Here is a 20,790-nt window from a genome sequence, read left to right as displayed (position 1 = left end):
CATTTGATATCCTACGCAACTATATCCCGTGAAAAAATTTTTGAATCCCCCCTTTGCATGTATGGGGAGCCCCCTTTAAACTCCACCTAAATTTATGCCACTCGCTGTATACGTGGGATTTCATAGCTCCCATCTGTCCACCAAATTTCGTTCGGATCGGTTTAGCTGTGTTGGAGAAAAATGCGTGTGACCGACAGACAGACAGACAGACATTGAATCAATTTTAATAAGGTTTTGTTTTACACAACTTTCGAGAAGACATAAGTTTTACAACAACTTTCGAGAAGACGTTCCATCAAAAATTGATAGACCAGTAGCTTACTCCAAAATACAATAAAATTGTAGTTTGGAGTAAGCTACTGGTCTATCAATTTTAGACTTAACTACAAACAGAAGGCAATATCTAACGTTCCATCAAATATTTTTCGTCAGAAATGGAACCTTCGCGAAGCCTACTGTCGACAAAATCTCGCGCGTTCTCAATAATATTGCAGTCCTAGGATTGTGGAGAGATTTTGAGTAGTTCCGGACAATTGAACACTGCAACATGCACGTTTTTCAAGTCACTGTTTTGGCATATCTTGAATGTTTGACAACTACCCAATTTCTGGTATGCACCATAGCATTTTCCACTTTACTGTGATTTTCAGATTTTTCAGCTCGGATTTTGTGTTAGGCTTTCTCTACGCTTTTACTTTTGCACCGCTGGAGAATACATTAAATTTGGACTCGACGACATCACCGCAAAACGTTTGATCTTTAAAAAGATTGTTCTGAGCAAACTCAAATCGCTTTACTTAATTGACTTCATTAACATAAGTTTTATTCATGCAATACATGAAATGCATGACTAGGGAAGTGTCACGGTAGGGAGGGAGATATGGATGCATATATGTATATTGTATTTTTTAAAAAATTTGCATGATAGCGCGGAGAAACTGAGTACTTGTCAAACATTCAAAATATGCCAAACAGCGACCCGAAACATAGAGTATGAAAAACACGCATGTGTTAGTGTTCAATTGTCCAAAGCGCCTTAAAACCTCCCCCCAATATTATTCAGAACCTGCGGGATTATGTCAACGGTAAGCTGCGCGAAGGTTCCATTTCGAAGCAAGAGTTTTATTTTATCCTTTTTCATTGATATTTATTGCATTGTATCCAACAAACTGTACGTAATGTTCTTGTGAAAAAAACGAAACACCTACAATTTCTTTTACCACTTTTCTGCGCACTTATATATTTCATACGACGATGTCCGGATTTCACTTTTGCTCACTGTATATCTATTTCAATATAATACTGACCAGTATTTTTAGATTCTACATTAACGGAAGAATTACTTTATCATTAGCGCTATATATTTGGAAAATCCCAAAATTACATCATTTGACTCATATTCATGATCAGTACTAAGCGATATTCGAGTATCGTGAACATTTTTTTTAAAATTGTTCATGCATAAAGAGGAAAATTTTTAATTTTGTTTGAGTTTACTTCCGGCATTCATATGCACCAAATGGATAAAAAGAGAAATTAATATCCCACATTAGAATACATGATAATGAATTAAATTCAAAACAACAATTAAGCTATGATGAAAGGATAAAATATTTGGGTTTAAAAATTCTGTTCATAACTATTTCCGAACCATTAGAAATATTCTGGGGAACATGAAAACGTTATAGTTTCTTCCTTAGAAACAGTTTAATTTGAACCACGAAGCACATCATGACGAGGTATAAGTATATTGACATAAATCATAGTCAGTTACAATTAACCACTAAACCGACAACAAAAAGTTTACATGAAAGTTATCAAACGAATATTCACAAATGTGCTATGCAACTTTTTAATACAATGCGGTGTTCACTGACAAGCGTTCGTAGTACATGCTATTAAGATTAAAAGATTTGAGGTAACGCACTTAGTGCTATCCTCCACACTGGAAGTTGAAGGAAGAACTCGAGAAACAGTCGTGGCATCAGCAGACGATATCCGGATCCAATCGGATTAGTCGTTGGACTGGCGGAGTTTTGCGAGAGGAAGGCGCTACCACTTCTTCTCGGCTGCGATGCCAACGCTCACCATGAGGTCTATGGAAGCAGCGACATTAATTGAAGAGGCGAGAACCTTCTGGAATTCATCCTCAGTAATAAGTTAGAAATACATAACGTAGGGAACACGCTACTAGACATAACTCTTATGAATAACTTGGCCAATAATTGGAGGGTTTCGCAGGAGCCTTCTATATCAGATCACAGAATAATAATAATAATTCGAAATTGAGGGCAACTCGAACGTAGATAGATTAATAAGGAATCCCAGGAGGACAGACTGGGACTCCTACACAAGACGCCTGAATGGAAGCATGGTTCATCTACAGGTGGGTGGTGATCTCAGGAGCGAGAAAGAGTGGTGGAGGGCCTCAACACAGTCATCATTGAGGTATATGCGGTCAGCTGTACGACTAAGGCAATCAAGTGATCAAGGGACGTACCGTTGTGAAACAGCAACCTAGCCAGAATAAGAAAAGAGGTCCAAAAACTTTTCAACCGGGCGAAACAAAACGGGCACTGCTAGAGGTACAAAAGAGCACTGACGACGAAACAGCCTCAAGAAATTCTGTCAAGAGAAAGAACAAACCACAGAAGCACCCAGCAAGAAGATGGGACATTTACCGAGAATGAAGAGGAAGTATATCTGCTTTTCATCACCCATTTCCCGGGGTCCCAGCCCACGGCGGAAGGCAATAACATTCTGCCTGACACCCCAACATCGGGCGAAACAGGGGAAAAAGGTGAATTGGAAACTAATGAAAGAGGTATGCTCGAAAGCTAGCGTAAATAGACGCCATTTTTCCAGGACTACTCCCGAGGCACCTTGAAATTATCTTAGGATTTCTTCTAAGCGTAGTAAGGAGCACCATAGCCTTGGGATACATACAAAGAGTATGGTGACGGGCAAGAGTGGTCTTTATTTCGAAAATGGGTAAAAAGAATCCTCTTCATCATAAATCTTTCAGACCAATCTGCCTGACGTCGTTCGTACCAAAAATGGTGAAAAGGGTCATAAAACTAACGGTCTAATGAATAATCCCCTACATCTTTAGCAAATAAATACAGCTAATAAACCATTTACTTTCCTATTTTTAACACTCCGTAAGAAGTAGTCTCGCTCTTTCAAATTGGCCTTGTGGCAGGTTGCGCCGGCTCTCAGTGCGCCTAGTATCGCTCCGCCACACACCCATGTCAAACAAACACAAACGATTATCAAATTCATTAATCGAATCGTTTTCATTATAATTCAAGACATAATTGGAAAGTTTACATTTTTTAATGGCGAAAAAATAATTGAACAAAACGGGAAACCGGGAGCTGAACGCTTCAGATATGAAAGGTTTTGCGTATTGCTTATATGTATAAGCATATTTGAATGGGCGTTTGTCACATTTGTACCTAGCTAGAGTGTAGAGTATTTAGTGCGTCAAAACATTCACTTTAGTATTATACTGACATTTAAAGGCTTAGGATGCAAGAAATTTATACAAAAGAGACAATAAATGCATGGACCACCATCTTTTCAGATATTGGGGTTGGGTAGTTTTTGAGAACAGTCCTTGAAGAAACTGACTCTTTTCGGTTCTCAGCACTCGGCCGCTTTGCAACCAATGTCAAAAATAATACCAGCTTCGGAAAGCTGATCCCACCTTTATAGTTTATATAAATTATCGTAGAGAAACATGAGGACTGATTTTTAATATTCAAAAACTGTCCAGAGGTAAGAGTAAGAGGAAGTAGAGAAACTGCGTTCGCATTCTAAATACTGATTTGATTTTGACTTATATGGAAAACCTGGGATAAGTCGTCATACTCTAAACAGAGGTATTTGGATATCTTCAAGACAAATGCTTCGATGGGGAGATAATTAACGACATCGAATTTCATGTGATCAAGATTATATCTATTTTAACAGCATCGAGCTCAATTAAATTTCCAAGACAATGTTCCCTCTATTTTGATAAGAAACAGTGTGGGCTAAGAAGTAAAATGACTACAGCTATGACTCAAGGACACCCAAAAAACTCTGTACTCGGTATCGGACGAAGCGACTTTTGTAATGACTAATTTTGTGACAAAAATCGCATATTATAGAAGGTTTTATTATATGTTTCTGATTTACATATATATCTGTTAATACACAATTATTTGTTTGGTATACAAAGATATCAAGAGGAAGTTGAACTGATCTTATAAGATGTTTCACAGTACACTCTTGATGTTTAATCGAAACTTCCGCTCGTAGTGTTTATTTAAACTATCTCAATAGATCCAAAAACAGATGTTAAACAAAGAACACCTACTTACTAGCCATTGGATATTCGGCGGGATCTGTTATTATTGTTTATTGTGCTCTTAGCGCCAGATACTTGCAAACATTGGAAGATAAGCTCCATGCTCCATTCGTTTACTTTTTTTATGTATGGTGGTGGAAATCTTAAAAAGACACTGCTGCGCCGCTCTATGTTTGCGCTCGACCCATCTTTCAATATACGCGGCTTTTTCGTAATTATCTCACCGTTGCTGCTACCTCCTGTACAGCTCCTTCCTAGTGGCTTTTAGGAGGCCTGCAGTTACTTCGACCGGATTCACTCCAATTCATTCATTCATTCCAATATTTGGCATCATCGTTGCTAGAGATAAACTAGCATTTGCTGCCTTTTCGCGAGCATAGTCCAGGTGCCCCTTGAAGCTCAACTTGGCATGACAATGTTGTTTTTCCTGCGATTGGTAATAAGGACCGCTTCCGTCTTATCTTCCGCCAGGTCCAATTTCACCATTTGGAGCCATGCCTTGATGGCATGAATGGTTTCACTTGCATACATTTCAACGTCTTCCCAGTATTTTACAATTACTACCATTGCCAGCTCGTCTGTAAAACTAATCAATGTTGCCTCCCTTGGCACGCGAAGGCCGAGCACTCCGTCATACATTGTGTTCCACAGCAGGGGCCTCAGTACGGAACCTTGGGGAACACCTGCTGTCACAACATATTCCTTCTGTCCGTCGTCTGTCTCGTACCAAAGAAGTCTCTGCGGAAGGTAACTCTCGATTGTCCCAGCTAAGTAATCAGGGACACCCAGTTTAGCCTGGTTGCCCTTAATCCAACCTCAGTTCTCTCAAGGCCGTTTTTGAACAACAACTGTATTTTTTAAATTATCAGTATTTTAAATTTCAATCAAATTCAAAGCCACTGAAAAGTCCGCTTCATTGTGTGTGTGTCATAAATCGCGCCAAGGGTAAAAGGGTTAAACTTAATTTCGCGTGTGCATTATCAAGAAGGAGGGTGAAATATTGTTGTGCGCCTTGCTGCACATATAATTCAGCAAAACCCCGCTGAAAGCTTTTTTAGCTATTAGTGGGGTATAGTGCGTCAACCACACCTACGCGCCGTTGCTCGCGGTTATCTGAAATACGCTTGAGCTTTCCCACAACTTCCTGACAAGCTCGCACTCATCCTCCACTGTTCTCCGCCAAGTGCCCTTCTGGCGGACCACTCGTTGCCATCCATCTTGGGAGGGTGGATTCCACTGCATGGCATAGCTCGCAATGCAATTATCGCTCCTTTTTAATGTGTGACCTATCCACTACTACTTCCATGTTCCTATCACATTGCATACGAGTGCCAAGCCTGGGCGTAAAAGGCTTCGTTTGTTTTACTTTTGCGAATCACCGGTGTCTGGATAGCTGAGTGGTTATAGCGCAAAGCTGTCGTACGGGAGGTCGCGGTTCAAATCTCACTGGTGGCAGTGGAATTTGAATTGTGATTTGATGTCGGATACCAGTCGACTCAGCTGTAAATGAGTACCTGAGTCAAATTAGGGTATCATAATCTGGGGCGAGCGCAATGCTGACTACATTGCCTCCTAGTGTACCGTTACGGTCTTGAATGAAGTGCTCTAACATACTTCAAGGCCCTGATCCTTTTGGATTGTTGCGCCAACGATTATTATTATTATTATATAATCGCCGCCCTTGTCTGCCCGTTTCCTCACGATCGTTGCTACTATATTTAGCATGAGCCTCTGAAAAACCCTTCTTGCCCGGAAACATGCGACTCACAGACTTGCTATTTCGTTGTTCCACCAGAACTTGGGTTGCCCACTGGGGAAAAGTCGCCTTCTGGGCATAGTGGCATCGCATCCTTTCGTCATCCATTGAGTGACCTGGTTGGCCTTTTCTATAGCCATACCAATCAAGGATATATCAGGCTCAAGCGGCGTAGAGGACGTGTTCCCCTCGAAAGCTTTGGCCGTCCAAATAAGCGAACCACGCAGCACTTTGTGCGAGCTCTTTTTCGAACTTAATCAGATTACTTGGTGATTACAGTGAGTGTAGTCTTCACTAACTTGCACAAGCAACTCTTCTGACGTATGTCAGGTCCATTATAGATCGCAGACCCCTGAAAGCGTATGAAGTCCCATCATTCACGAGTACCACGTCTAGCTCCGCGGATGCTTTGAGGAGAGCACGTCTTCTCACGTTCGTTGTCCGCAGGACAATGCAACTAATGCAATCAGTTTTTTCTTAATTGAGATATAGTAATATGCAAACACTCTGGAAATCATTCCATAATGAACTGCTGTATTACTGGACTTTTACGAGTTTTATTGTTTTAAGAAGTTTTAGCCAAAAACAAAACGAGAGGTTTATGTAAAGCCGAGGAATGAGTGCACAGGAATGTAAACTTTTCAAGAAGTTTTGGAATATATTGTTAAATGTAGTAGTTGTTGATGCAGTACGTCTTCTAATTAGTTAACAACCATACCTATTGCTCATGTACTCCAATCTGGGCGCATGATAATATTTTCTATTTACGATTCCTCATTACTAGGGGTACTCGTAATCTCATAACTGATTAACATCAACATTTTCAAAAGATTAATCTGAGAGAAATTTACGCAACGAAATTAAATCATCCTTATTTTGCCTTAATTTTATTATCTTCAGGCTGGCACATAGTTTATCAATTAATTCTATGGGAAATCTGCCGGATACAACTGCGTACTCTTTGAATTTGAACTAAACGGTAGCGGCCATGGGAAGTCATCAGTTATGTAAATAGTATAAACTTTACACAATTGGCTATTTTCCTGACAATGTCATCAATCACCATATTGAAATAATTAAAAGAGCAATATCCGTTCATCAGGAAAAATACCTTCTTGACATTTATAAAACGCCGGCACTCAACATATTTACTTAACACACCACAGTCACCTGAACCGATTTCACCGCAACCATGGAAACCCCACTGACAGCTGCCTTAAATCGTGCTACATCCACGGAATGGCTGACAGTATAAATTTGGCTTTCGGACGATGTCTGCTTTCCCTGAAAAGATTCGGAGTTCCCTTCAAGTGTGCGATAATCACGGCCGGGTTAAGCCAAGTGTCAAATTGAAAACAAGGAGGAAAGTGTGAGTGCGTGGAAAAGTGCCCAAGTGTGAAATTCGCCCGACTGGCTGGAGGTTCCTATTGGAATTGACCGCTTCTGGACGCGAGCAGGTTACTCGTGACATCTACGCGGACGACGAAAGCGAAAGGACCATCCCGGGATGATGGGTAGGTTTTCTTTCACTTATTTTGTTGGGCCCCGAATGCCTTCCGTTCCCCTTGACGTGGTGCTAACAATCGTTTTGCCGTGGAATGTGCAGCCTCAGGCAGTGCAGGCCACTCGCCCATTTACGATTTCGGAGCTAGAATTCGTTCTGATCGCTTCGCACGACGGAGTTTGGCCTCTGACAACTTTCCCGTTCCTGGTGGTGTACGACCACGGCAGCAATAATTACCCGAGCATTTGTGGACCGTAGTGCAAAGGCGCAGATGTTCTTTTGGCTGTGCGAGTGTGTGAGTGCGTGTTTAATTGCAATTGAAAAAAAATCGGGCCAGAAACCGTTGGCTGATAATCTTTCCGAGCGATTAGCTATGTCGCGAGAAGGTTTATCGGCGTTGGTATTTCAAGCTGATAATTTTCTAAGCTTGGAAATTGCTGGCGTAGCCAATGACGAGGACGTTCGCATCGCTGGGTGTAAGCCTACTCTGAGCCGTGAGTGCGGTCCTGTCTTCTGCTTTCAATTGACATTTGGGTTCTTGAGCGGAGCTGTCAAAGTGGCGTGCGATGGGGACAATTACTTAATACGAAACGGTTCGCACAGGTGCATCGAGCTGCAGGCGGTGTGCAGCTGCGATTTTTCTCACCACGCCGCGGTAGTGTTGCCGTAGTTTGGAATGTTATTAGAGGCTTTAAGTGATTGATGGTTGAAGATTTGGGTCAAAGTAGGGTCTGATAAAATGTTTCTGTGGCATCTGTCGAGCGTTGTTTTTATCAATGTTTTTTTTTTTTTATGATTGGCAGAGCAAATGTTATGAAGTAACGCGAATGTAACATTCAATGATTTATTCTTTGTGGGTCAAATCAACTAAAGTCGAACATAAGATATATTCAATATTCACTTTTTTTTCTAGGGAAATATCTACATGTATTCTTCTTTGTAATTTAAAATTTTAATGACGGTCCTAAAGCTGCTTGTTTAGTTATCCTAATATATACAATTTATTATTCAAATAGGTATGTATTCCTAAACTACCACATGACTATATATCCACTCTTCCAATGGTTTGTAAACAATTCCGGCCAGGAATAGGGCAGTTGACGCAGATGTTGATCCGAATAATTGGGGGAGTGAACCATGATAAGGCCTTAAAGCGACTAAACAGGCGGTATCAAACACGAATGAAGATTTTGGGCAACACAATCATTTTGTGGATGGCCGTTTTGTGAAAATCCCATTTTACGGACAAATAAGTCTTATGGGGAAGAAGAAAAAGTTCGATAGTTACCGAAATGATGTAGCATTTTGTTACCTTACTGAAGGAGATCGACATCTCATCATGTCGTAAATTGCGCCTTAGCTGGTTTCAGCATCGTGGGTGACGTGGCACCAAGGATAGAAAATCGTTCACTTTGTTTGTCATCTCCTTTTTGATGAGATATCGGGCTGAATAAATTCCTCTTTTCAAATACATTATCGTCGCCAACTAAATTGCGAACATAGTCGAAGTTGCAAGTTTGCGGATAAGTTGCAGCAATGTTTGCAAGAGTATCAAAACAATTCGATATTTTCAATCTCAGGTTGGTAACTAAGTTGCACTTTATGATTAGGGCCGTTAGTATGATTTCTACACAAAAAGATCTAAGAATGTTTTTAATAATATTGTATGGTCTGTGTCTGTGTCAACTTGATTGACAATCAGGTTTCACGTTTTTCCTACTAGGGTCAATGAGCTATAAAGTTTCAATAAAAGGATTTTATGGGAACACAAATACTTAACCGTGAATCAAACAATTTTTATCACGGACTGTGTACTGACGCAATACACCCTGCGCGGTTACTCATATAGCAGTCCTTTTTTCATTGCACTTCTGGATCTAGAGAAGGCGTTTGACCGTATGTTACACAACATCATCTGATATGGTCTGATAACACTTATTGTCAGAGAAACTGGCGCGCTAATTTAAATTGCTGGTATCGCCTTTTCGCTTTCTTCTTGTTATGGACATTTTCACATGGGATATCCAAGGCCCAACGCCCCATATACTACTCTATGCGTCTCATAGAAAATTTGATCTCGAGCAACTTATTCAAAAATGGAATAATCGCCTTATGAAACATAGTCTGAGATTGAATCTGATTAAAACAGAATTTTCGGCGGTTGAAGAAAATCAGGATGAGATACCGTGCCGGTATGGTAATGGTGATAATCTTCGATTCCCGGGAATTTTGCAGCAACTTGAATGTTCTCCAAGGCAGACAGTCACGGCAGACTATTCCAAATCTGTTTCGGCCACAATGTTACGTCTGTAATGACTTATGATCGATGGTCAAAAGACAATCTTGAGTGTGGCGATCATCAATATGATAATGCCGAGGAAGGGAGAGAATCTCAGAGCCTACGCCTAGTTGCACTTCTGAGGCGGGAGAAGCAGCAATCTTTCCCTTCGATTGCGGCACTCCGGTCCGGAGTTTTACTCCACGCGTGCGTTCGTACCGTGCGGACCTATCCATCGGAGGAGACGTGAAGTTTACCTTAACGCTACGTCAGAGATCAAATTGTTCAAAGCACCCATCAGATTATCGAGCATGCAACTACGTGTCGACGGTACACTTAAATTGAGCTTCAGTATCTGTGGGCGGACCTTCATGGACAATTTCGCCAACTTTCTTCTTTTCGATTTTTGAGATAGTTCCCCCTCTTGGTCGTCTCCAGCTATTGAAGACTTCTTTTGACCATCGACGAATCACATAAATCATTACAAGTCATTTAAAAACAAATCGGAATACCGGAAGCTGGGCGCTTCAGGGATAAAGGTTTTGGGTTCATCTTATGTGAACAACTCTCTATGAATGCTTTTCCATTCATACATACATACAAGAGTGCAAAATATTCCGTCATATATTGCCAAACAAAATATGCATATGTCCATACATATTAAAACATAAATATTGTGCCCAAAATTGATCTAACGCATCTTCACACATTTCTGCATTATTTTCGGGGGGTTGGATTGTGATCGGTTTCGCCATTTTATTTTATCAAATGCCCGACCTGGATGCAATCTCGAGGCTTTTAAATCTTCATCCAAGGTATCAAGCCATCGTTGTTTCGGCCGGCCTTTTGGTCCTTTACCATCGAATTCGATGTTCAGCCCAATTTTGGCAAGTGAATTCTCGTCACCGTGAATTTCTTGACCATACCATCGAAGACGCCTTTCTCGCAGTTTTTCCACGATCGGTGCAACCCCATATCGATCGTGAATATCCTCATTTCGGATGTGAAGCCCATGGCGTTTTACGTAGGCACCTGTCCTCTTCAGACACGGATTGATTGTGACCACAATCCGTGACACCTAGCCCCGCTGAGAAGCAACAACGTTACCAGTCTATACCAAGTGCATGGCTTAGCATTCATACTGGTGGATGCAAGAATTACCTAAATCTCTACCGAACTATGGAGTACGGCACCCGTGTTGATACGCAACACCACGTCGAGGCCCGAAGGTCTCTTCTCGCTTGAGCACAACCACCATGAAACTCCCACTAGGGGGGCTCCTGTTGTATGTGAGCTGTCCTCACATACAACAGGAGTTCACCCGAAGTATGTGAGTCAAGGGGCTTTCCCGGTTCCCATGGTACCAGTATACCCCTGGTAAGGTTTCGTGACCAATTTGCCACTTCAGACGAGTCCCCATGCAGACTCGGGTCTGATCGCCCTGATTAGGCCTTTGGAGCATTCGCCTACTGAATCACGGCCGGCAAACCAAAGTGATTATAGCGTCTCCCGGTGCCACCACTATGGAGGTTCTCCTCGGCCACTTGGTTTTAGTTTGGCCGATAGGGTTGCCGCCCCATCTTCCTCGCCGCCACCTCTGAGCACCCTCATTTCGGATGTGATCAAAACGTGTCAAGGGACTAGTCCATCGCAACATCTTCGTCTCCATTACCGCAAGACGCTGTTCTTTGTCTTTTATAGTTAGCCAACATTTAGAACCATAGAGAGCGACAGGACGGATGACATTGTGGTAAATTTTAGATTTGATACGTTCGTTGATACGTCGATCACAAAGAACACCAGTTATGGAGCGCCACTTTATCCAGGTTGCGTTAATGCGTGAAGCATTTTCATAACGCAGTTCGCCATTGGCTGATAGCATTGACCCGAGATATTTAAATCGCTCAGTTCTGGACAGGCCACTGCCGCTGACAGTGATTGTGGCTTTTTCATGGGTTTCGGTCGTCAAAAATTCAGTTTTTTTAGATTCAATCTGAGACCGTGTTTCATGAGGCGATCATTCGATTTTTGAACAAGTTGCTCGAGAACATTTTTCTGTAAGACGCTAAGAAGACATCAACCGCAAAAAACAGTGTATAGGGCGCTGTGTGTCGTAAATACAATTTATATGAAAAATATGTTGTTTTGTGCTAGTGACTTGCATTCAGATCCTCTCCTGTAATTTTATGGATGAATAGCTAGATGATTGAAAAATTCAATGAACCCTAACACTCCTTCTATGATCAATGAGCTCTATCATTAGCTTCAACTATACCAGCAATAAAGATACTCAAACAATTAAGGTGTTACATGAGTCACGGAAATGTTAGAGATTAATATAATAGTCAAAGGAACCAGGAATTATCGATGTCGATTTTCGAGGCACTTTCCATTCCAGTGAGATATACCAACTAATTTCAACAATCAAGGTGTGACACATAAAATCAAATACTTGGATCTAAGGCTTCTTGGCAAGCAATACGTAGCAGACAGGAGTCCTAGGAAATCTGCAGGGATAAGAACCCTGTCTCAAGGTGAGTTAGATTTTACGACGCGAAAAACTGCAATCTTAGGAAATTCTGTTCCTGCGGTAGTTTACCTAAGTGGCGTCCATTTCGAGTTAATTTTGCTTCAACGTAATTACCCCCTGTAGATTCGAATTGTCTAGTGCCATTAACTAAGATGTGTAGTAATTGCATGGTAATAAACGCTGCGCTATGAAGTGCATCATTGTGCTATAATGCGATCGCCTTTTTTGAATGACACAAATAGTTTTATGATTGACATAGTATCAAAAATATAGATATGTGGCAAATTAAGAAAGTTTTTAAGTGTCCGCTGAAAGAAAGCCCATGGATAGGAAGATAGGAAGATAATCACTAAAAGGGGTGTGATATGGAACTATGAAAAGGTGGAATACTACTTTTGGTTTTAAAGTATACAGAATTGTTTTAAAGGATTATATACAGTTACAGTGTGTGATATGACATTTTCGTAATTTTTTTCCGACAACATAGTTAATGTTTACAAAAAATATGGTTAGCAGCATAAAAAAAATGCCGATTTACAGCTGTTTTCCAAGAGTGCTATTTTTGGGAATGGTTTGCGGTGGACACGATAACTCCATAACAATTCCGCCAAAATCAGAAATTTCGTTAATATTTCGTATTATCTAATCGTTGCACAAACGAATTGTCAAAAAACCAATTATTAAACAAGTCAGGAAACCGGAAGCTTAATGCTTCAGGTATAAAAGGTTTTGTGTTTCCCTTGGTGAGGACCATACCGCAGTTCTCTATTGGCTGATAGCATTGACTCGAGATATTTAAATTGTTCAGCGCTGTCAGCTGCAGTAACCTGCCCTGAACTGAGCGAATTAAATATCTCGGGTCAATACTATCAGCCAATGGAGAACTGCGTAATGACATTGTTGCACGCATTGATGCGATCTGAATGAAGTGGCATTCCACAACTGTTTTTCTCTGTGATCGACGTATCAGCGAAAGTCTCAAATTTAAAATTTGCCGCAATGTCATCCGTCCTGTCGCTCTCTATGGTTCTGGGTGTTGGCCAACTATAAAAGACAATGAACGACGTCTTGCGCTAAGGGAGACGAAGATGTTGCATTGGACTGGTAGGGTGACACGTTTTGATTTGAGGATATTCGCGATCGATATGGAGTTGTACCGATCGTTTTTTTTTACATCCCCCCTTGAGCATGGGGAGTCCCCTTTAAACTCCACCTAAGTTTATGTCGTTCGTTGTATACGTGGTATTTCATAGTTCCTATCTATTCACCAAATTTCGTTCGGATTGGTTTAGCCGTTTTGGTCAAAAATGCATGTGGCAGACAGACAGTGAATCGATTTTAATAAGGTTTTGTTTTACACAAATACCATAATATTTACTTTTTTAAGATGTAAAAATTTCGATTTTTCTACTCAAAGGAAATAGGTTTTAAAAGAATTGAAAATCCCTCGTTAAACGATTAGCAGCTTCTCTTACGGCCGCAACTACAAACAGTATATACGGCGATGAGAGTTCAGAAGGACGTACAATTACGCTGGACAGCGATTTGAAATTTGGGGAGAATATGAGAATATTCAATAAAAAAAATTTTCGATTTCCGTGACCATCACAACTGTATATAATCCCTTACGGTGCAGCAATACTCAGTCTGTTTTTTTTTGTCAAGGCGTATCACACCCAATTTTGAAGTAAACTGCTAGCTTTGAAGCCTATAGATTTCATAGGTTATCCTATTTTTCGCGTTTGTGGATTAAGAGTGCCTCAGTAACAATCAGTTTTCAACCAAAATTTATAAATTACTGTCATTGCAATTTTTTCGTTTGAATTTATAATTTGGTAATTATTTGGTTCTGAAAATAAACCAAATATGAATTAGGTGTTTAATATAAGCGAATAGAAGATTCGAATCAAACAAAATATCCTACACGCGCTTCAGACCTCGTGGCTGAGTACAGAAATATGTGTTTCTAATGTTTGAACAACTGAACATTAAAGAAATTACCTGTATTGCTTATTTAGTGAATTGTCTGAATTTTCAGATATTGTTTCCAGTTTTGGAATTCATTTAAACAATATCATAGCTATATTCAGAATAATAAATATATTTTTCTTAAGTGGAATAAGAATATTGGTGGGTCAATGTCTTGTTTAAAAAGTTTATGTATTTATTTAAAAAAATAGGCGTTCGCCATTTGAATCGATATCTGTTTTTTTTTTTTTTTAAATTAAGTTCTTTACTTTTTCAAGCCAATAGAACTTCGGGGATACATGCATCCTTTCCTTGAAATTTGAGGAGGTTTGTGTTCTATAAAATTGAAGATTAGCTAGACATGATATGATCTTGTGTATGGATAACAAATAGTGGGTCAACGTAATTAGTATTCAAGGCAAACAAAATGAGCTACTTTCATTGAAAAAAGGCAGAAACGCGTGGGCTAATTTCGTTTTTTGCCTTCTATGACCCACAGAAGAATACTGAATATGGACGTCAAGCATTTTTTCCACCATTGGCATTAACCAATCTGAAATAATAAAAAACTTGTTGTTTCTTTTTCGCTGGTGTAAATCACTATTCTTGCAAATGCCCATATTTCGGGAACCACTTGTTCCCTTCATCAATGCTAACAAAACTCAGCACTGATGAAGGGAACAAGTGGCTCCCGAAATCTACACCAGCAAAAAAGAAACAACATGTTTTTTATTATATCAAATAATTAATCGTTGGAAACACCGCATAATTACACTAGGATTAATCAATCTACCCGCTGTAATTTCGGATTTTTTCCAAGAGTGGAATTTTTGTATTCGTATAAAGAACAATTGGTTGCAGTGTCTTTTGATAATTTGGATTCAATTTAAATAAGTTCATTAAATTTCCCGGAGGAATTGTAATGCACTGTAGGTGGCAACACATGTGAGAAATAACCAATACGTCACAAAATCGCCTATCAAGGAAGGATTCTTATACGGACTATCCGACTAAGATTCTGTATATAGTAAGTAGTATATGTAGCATAATATAGCGATCGTGGAAATCTATAATTTTAAAATGTTTGGTCCGCCATGTTGGAATTGATTTTTGATTTTAAAAAACTTTTGATAAATTCACGTTCGACACCCACGAAACCCTTCATATAAACATTTTAGTCCAAATTGATATTAGATAAACATTTTTTCAATCCGCCATATAGGATCTGCCATCTTGAATTTTATTAATTTGATTCAGATTTGAAATCAGCGACCCCAAAAGTCGTAAAAGAATTGATACTGGTCTTGATAACTGAACAAACAAGAAAGTTACCGCAAGATAAACTTTCTAGAAACTTTAAACGCATTTTTCTCGAAACCATATTTTTCATCATAATTTCAAAGACAGATCCACATTCAAAGTCTGCCCAAAAGATAAACATTTTTGTATGACTTATACCTAAAAAGAGAATAAAAAAAGTTAATTCATATTTTTCAAGCCAAAGTCCAAGTAAAAAAACGTGGATGAAAATATAACTTTTTTAAATGTCCCTAATTTGGTTTACTTTTTGTCCAAATTCATTCTAATTAGGTATAAATCATAGAGAATTTTATAAATTTTAATTACTTTAAATTATTACTGAATTCAGTTCACTATAAGAGATTGCGGGATTGAAGTTTCCGGACGATGTGTGCAGAGGCAGACGAGAGCTGTCATATTGAATATCATCGTAGTAAAAATTTCCATGCATTTTAGAATGACGAACACATACAACTATTAAAACCGCAAGTTTGTATGCCTTTTCATTGTCAGACAAAAAACTCTCAAACTTTGCTTTATTTTCGATCAAATCTGAAAAACCTTCCCTTAATGAAGATCCGATCATGTGGATCTCCATTCTTCAGGGAGTTGTTGACCCAGCCAGTTATGAAGTTTCCCCATTTTCTTTGCCTATTGAATCTACAAGATTTCGTCAAGCAATTCAAGCAATCCTACCTAATTATTTTTTTTTTAAGTTTGGCGGCGTAGACTTTTGCGATTTACCCTATGATCAAAAAGTACCGGGAAAACGACTTAATTTTCAGACCAATTTATTTATCTCCTACAAAGTAATATCCATGTAAAGTAACATACGTGTCCCAGCGTTTCACCCTCTGGTTTATCCACCCCTGGTAGACCGGCTAGCAGATGGGCATTAGTTTTGCTCTCTCGTCGCATTCTGCTTTTCGGCTTCAGTAATCATGCGTCATGAAGATCGGATCATTATTCGCTTCAGAAATTATGTCCTCAGCAATCGTATTTCGATGTTGTTTTTGTACGATATTCAGGTCTGTTGGGACGAGCCGGGATGCGACACATATCATAGGTAAAAGTTCCACCACAATGTGCTAAGTCACATTCAAATTCACTAGCAATCTCACTTAGGCTGGTATGATGATTTTCGAGTATATTTTTTTTCAATTTTTTTGCCGTTTTTGTCGATGCAAAAATGTTTTTAAAGTCGTTTATTTGTGGCCATGCTGATTCTATGATTCTATTTCAATGAATGAAGCCCTTGTTAGAATAGACCCATTTCAGAGAAAATTTTTGTAAGCTAGCAAAAACGACGCAGTTTCTTTCAATTTGTTCCTATTTAACATATGGTGAAATTCAAGCTATTTTACAGCTCAAATACAATATCTTCAGAATGTTAAAATAAAATAAAACGATAAAATTGATTGAATAAAGCGTAATAGTGTGATACCTAGTACAGGTGAAATCATCAAAAATTATTGTTATAATAAATCCCTTTTATCATTGTAATATAACTTTTTGTTCGTTGAAGCTACTCTAGATGCTAGTTGACGTAATTCCACCCTCACAGCAAGTTTTTTGCCGGCAGAGAGGAGGCTGGTATCCGCTCTGGATCTTTTAATATCGGCCACATCAACACCCTGTGGATCATTTTCGTGCAGTGTGCGGAATTTAAATCACTGCTCTATTGTTTTCCATCAATTTCCACAGCTTCAACAGAGACTGTATGTGGAATGTTCTACGCAGGAGGGACATTCCGTAAAGACTAATGGCTACTACATCATCAGAGTGACATATGAAGGTGCACCATTTCATGTGCTGCTTTTTAAAGTATTTGATGTCCAAAAATCCGCCAAAGTTCTGTCAACAACACTTTTTCTTCTCATTATCGATGAGCCTCGACTGAAGCACGTGGCGAACTTCAATAGACCATTTTGTTTTAGGTCCAACATCTTGGTTACGCTAATGATATCTGTTTGCTTTTTCATTGAGCCATAGGCTTTGGCAAAATTTCCGGATTTGAAGAAGGAAGCAAGTAGAATCGGACTGATGGTAAATGCCAACAAAACCGACGTTCTCAGTTTGAAGAGTCATCAGAGTCAGAATATCGAAAAAGAACAATTTTTATATCTAAATAGCTTTGTTTCTGTCAGCGGTGATACCAAACTTGATGTCGCCCACCGTCAGCAACGCTAAGTCCGTCTTCGCTATTTCGTCCAAAATCTGGGAATGAATCTGCCAGCCAACATTAAGTTGTGGTTAGTCCGTGTTACGTTGTCTTTTTTTTGCTCTGTGATAACAGCATACGGAAAGTGACACTGCTATTCGAAAACTCCAAGCTTTCATCAACCCGCGTTGTCATTGAAGTACTCTGGCATGAGACAATATCAAACGGAGAATTTGTTTGGCATGTTGGTCAGATATCCGTGGACGTATTGATCAGAAGGCTGGATGGAAACTACAATCTTCTGGGAAAGTCGTGGGGATGCTGAAAACAAATCGTCCGTGTGGAGATATGGTTGACGCGCTATGCCCCACTAGCGGCTTATCCGTCATTTGAATGTAATATATTCGTTGGTGCATGTTTCAAACAGGGATTCTAACAATGGTGAACATTGAAGTTGAAAGTATTTTATAGCTAGTCCCATGACAATCAAGCTGTTGTAGAATGCTGGGTATAGTGATTAGGGAGCGAGCCAACGCTATTAAAATCATGATGAGGTCGATGAGCTGATCACAGAGAATATTACTCTCAACAATTAATTTTTGGGGGAAGTTGATATGGCATAATTGATACCAATAAGAATCTTCAGATGGAAAAGATAAAGGACCCGCTTATTGCTCAGAAAATCATACATTCGTTGTTATATTCACAGGGAAATTAAATGACAAAAACATAGCAGATTTCTTCAGTAACTGTGAAACTGTAGGATCCAGAAGTAATCGTTTGAAAAGTCATTCCTCCATTATGTCTCTTAGATGTTAACATATTGGACCCCAGAAAATAGATATGCTTTCGGAATATTGCAACCCAGTTCATTGGAATTATAATTTTGGTTATTTTGCTGGCCAGTACCGAGTAAAGACTTGGAATTTAAGCAAAGCTGGTTGGATCATGTTTTGGCTTTATTTCTACCATTAGCAGTCGAATAGCCAATCAGTTTTAAGTGGTGTATGTAACATAAAGTTCTTTTTTCATTAAATGCTAATATACATTAAAAAAGAACAAAAGAATTACTTCTTTAAATTACGAAAAATATTTCAAATATCTATATAGGAAAAACCTGAATCAGACCTTCAACTGTTAAAACCTTGAAATAAGATTTGTGTGCCGTTAACGCAACTAACTAAAAGAGCAGAGGGAAATGATAATCTGATTACATTCATGATAACGTAAAAATAAACATCAAATTCTATTTAATCCCTTTTCATATAGATTATGTTCATATAAAATCTAGATAAGGAGGTAGAATGAGTAATCACTCAAATTTGATTCAATTTTACACTGATATATGAAGCAACAGCACATACATATAATAAGACCGGTAGGTGGTATCCAACAATTCACAGAATATAGCATGTTCAAGCACGTTCACTTTGTAAATATTAATATAAATGTAAAATGTAGGCCTCTTGATTTATTGGAGTAAACGTCAACAAACGTTAGTCTAATATTTCAAAAAATAATCGCAATATTCGATATCTTTTCTCAGAAATTTGTCTTTACCCTGGGAATCAAAAAACGGTTTTCTTTTAAGCGATAAGTTCAAGAAAAATATAATTTAGATATTTGAATTAGCACATGAACTAAACCTAAAGTAGATGTGGTCATATGATCCCCCCCTCTCCCCTAACCGTTGTTTTGCACTAAAATCATAAAAATTAAACGCGGGGTCACTTAAAAGAGAAGAATGTTTTTTTGAATGGGAAGTATTCGATGTCGGGGCTAAATCAGAAGGTGGGGAATTTTACCGTGTTATTTTTAGATCAGTCGTGGCAGTGGACCGGTGAATGGAATGAGGCAGGCAGTGTTTTGAAAAGATGAAAGTCACACAGTTTGAACATCAGAAAATGTTGACGGAGAAGATGATTGACATGAAAGAGGCTTCCCTCCAGGCAAATGAGCAACACATCAGATTTTCTCTCTGCGGCAAGCGATGGAAAAACTGTTGAAATATGGCCATTAGTTGCACCATCTTTTCATCGACTTTAAAGCCCCCTATGATAGCATGGTCAGAGTAGAACAGTACACGGCCATGAGAGAATTCGGTATCCCAACGAAATTGATAAGACTGACTAGGCTGATCCTGACCAATGTGCGAGGCCCAATAAAAGCAGCAGGATCACTCTCGAGACCAATCAACATCAACAACGGTCTAAGACAAGGGGATGCCCTACATACGTCCTCTATAACCTGGCCCTCGAGAAAGTAATCCGTGATGCTGAGGTAAATGCAAGAGGGACGACATCGACATCATGGGAAGAAAGGCCCGAGACGTACAAACTGCCTTCATCCAAATCAATCAGGTGGATATCGGCGAAATCTTGGGCTGCACATCAATGAAGACAAGACAAAATATATGGTGGCAGCATCAGCACCAAAAACCAACCAACCACCATCATTAAACCGCACTGGTCAAACGGGAAGAATAAAGATAGGAGACTACAACTTTGAGACCGTTGAGAATTTCTTCTCTCGATAACAGCTACGATGATGAAATCCGCGCACGGTTGTTGTCAGCCAACAGAGCCTATTTCAGCTTACAAAAACTGTTTCGCTCGAAACATCTCACCATAGAGTCAAAGCTCTTACTGTACAAGACTATAATCTTGCCAATCCTCATGTGTGTTCGAGAGAAGAATCCTCCGAAGAATTTTTGGCCCCCTACATGAGGATGGACGATTCCGTAACCTATACAATGACGAAATCTAGAAATCTAGAATGATCCAGCCCGGAAAGTCTGTAAGGGGAATATCTATGGTAGAAAAAGATGACGAGGCAGACCCTGCCTGAGATGGAGCGATGACGTAGGTCAGGACGCCGGACAGCTTTTAGGGATATCGAATCAGTGGACCTCGGCGCAAAACCGGGATGTCTGGAGTTCCT

The 20,790-nt window shown here is 39.5% G+C and overlaps 1 protein-coding gene across 1 annotated transcript in view; it reads left to right on the top strand.

The window, feature by feature from the left end:
* The first annotated feature begins 7,341 nt into the window (after positions 1 to 7,341).
* The window catches only part of LOC119658904 (TATA-binding protein-associated factor 172), a 36,031-nt gene continuing 22,582 nt past the window's right edge, over positions 7,342 to 20,790 (top strand). Inside the window, exon 1 of the mRNA XM_038066710.1 lies at positions 7,342 to 7,624. The gene's annotated coding sequence lies outside the window, so the exon portion shown is untranslated. The remainder of the gene's footprint in view (positions 7,625 to 20,790) is intronic.

The sequence above is a fragment of the Hermetia illucens genome, chromosome 6, assembly GCF_905115235.1.
Source record: "Hermetia illucens chromosome 6, iHerIll2.2.curated.20191125, whole genome shotgun sequence".
Lineage (NCBI taxonomy): Eukaryota > Metazoa > Arthropoda > Insecta > Diptera > Stratiomyidae > Hermetia > Hermetia illucens.
The sequence above is the reverse complement of the archived record's forward strand: the minus strand, read 5'-3'. Positions and strand labels throughout refer to the sequence as shown.